The sequence below is a fragment of the Schistocerca piceifrons genome, chromosome 2 (assembly GCF_021461385.2).
Source record: "Schistocerca piceifrons isolate TAMUIC-IGC-003096 chromosome 2, iqSchPice1.1, whole genome shotgun sequence".
Lineage (NCBI taxonomy): Eukaryota > Metazoa > Arthropoda > Insecta > Orthoptera > Acrididae > Schistocerca > Schistocerca piceifrons.
Genome location: NC_060139.1, coordinates 669259014 through 669260722, shown reverse-complemented (window position 1 = coordinate 669260722; position 1709 = coordinate 669259014). Strand labels below are relative to the sequence as shown.

General features: G+C 44.5%; 1 pseudogene; it reads left to right on the top strand.

Moving 5' to 3' along the window:
• Nucleotides 1-1134: 1134 nt before the first annotated feature.
• LOC124778189 lies at nucleotides 1135-1252 on the top strand (annotated as a pseudogene).
• Nucleotides 1253-1709: the final 457 nt, after the last annotated feature.

Genomic DNA, 1709 nt, shown 5'->3' with positions numbered 1-1709 from the left:
CCTCTCGCTTTTCAGACGCGTGCTTTCCCGCTAAATCACCAGGTCCAACAGTTGAGTTCATCTACAAATTTTGATGAATCAGTTTGCGAGTATCAAAATACGTGACATATATGTGCTTTTTGACTGCCTTGATTTATAAACTTAAATTACTGACACCGCCAAGGGATTGCAGAACTTAATACTTGACATAAATTTCAACCGTGTAACTCTACCAGTTTCTGAGAAACAGGGATCTTAACAGTCGGACGGACAGAATGAATGACAAGAAAGTAGTTCTATAAGAGTTCCGTGTTTGTCGATTGAGGTACTGAACCCTAAAAATTACGATAAAAGCAATGGCCCACTGTACTAGAATAATACAACAACGATATGTATTTAGGCTAAACACAGTAAAATCAACATTGGGAACCAGCAAAACTATCACATGTAACGTATGACAGACTCAAAGGCTTGCAATATTCCAGCCACAGTGACACATTCTACGTCTATTACTGCCATGGCCGATTAAGCCCTGTTCAGATAAGCAATCCTACTGAGGCTGCTGATTCATATGATGTCCTCATCTTCAGTAATCTCCCACATCTGAACACCCAGTTGTGGATCTAATTAATAAAAAAAAGATGAAGACTTTGAAACATGCACACACTCGGCGTTTTCCGCAGTTGTCAGGTGAAAGCTGGAACTAGAAATCCTCTCTCAATTATTTTTGCGATTTCCTTTCCCATATTTCCATATTAATGCGACATGAATCAGAAATTTTGCAACGGCCCTCCTTGTCCTCAAGAGAAGAAATCGAAAAATGATTCATTTTGGTCGGATATAGGTTTTCGGGAAGTTCGTTGTAGTTCTAAGACTGAACTGGTAATCCCCTGCCATTAATACCCAACTGTGAGCTCTTCCGCTAAACCATCAGCTCACCTGAAACTTAGCAGAAAGGAACCAATGGTTTATGAAGGACCGCATCTCAGATAGCTCACTCCACCTCTTGAAATAAGGAAGAAAAGCCTTCCTCCACGGACTGTGGCGTTTATGCCGCATAGTGCACCATGATTACTTACTTGTATCGTATCGGATATACACGGCGGTGTAGCTTTGCGCGGCCATAGGAAATATAGGTTATTCATTCTACAAGTTGGCGACGGCCTTGCCGCAGTGGCTACACCGGTTCCCGTGCGATCACCGAAGTTAAGCGCTGTCGGGCGTGGTCGGCAGTTGGATGGGTGACCATCCAGGCCGCCATGCGCTGTTGCCATTTTTCTGGGTGCACTCAGCCTCGTGATGCCAATTGAGGAGCTGCTCGACCGAATAGTAGCGGCTTCGGTCAAGAATACCATCTTACGACCGGGAGAGCGGTGTGTTGACCCCACGCCCCTCCTATCCGCATCCTTCACCGAGGATGACACGGCGGTCGGATGGTCCCGGTAGGCCACTCGTGGCCTGAAGACGCAGTGCATTCTACAAGTTACATATGGCCCTGACAAATCGACCGGCAGAGTGGGAAGACGATGAAAATTACATGAGTTGACCTTACCCAACGACAAAGAGTAGGAAGTATCTTATCAGATTTGGCGCCAAGATGCAACAGTTCTAGTATTAACAATTAATTTTTAAATGGGGAACAAACCGATGTAACAATGCATAAGACTGTACCCACACTAACGTCTGCATAAATACGACTTCAGTTATCAAAAATTTGACCTGCAAGGCTT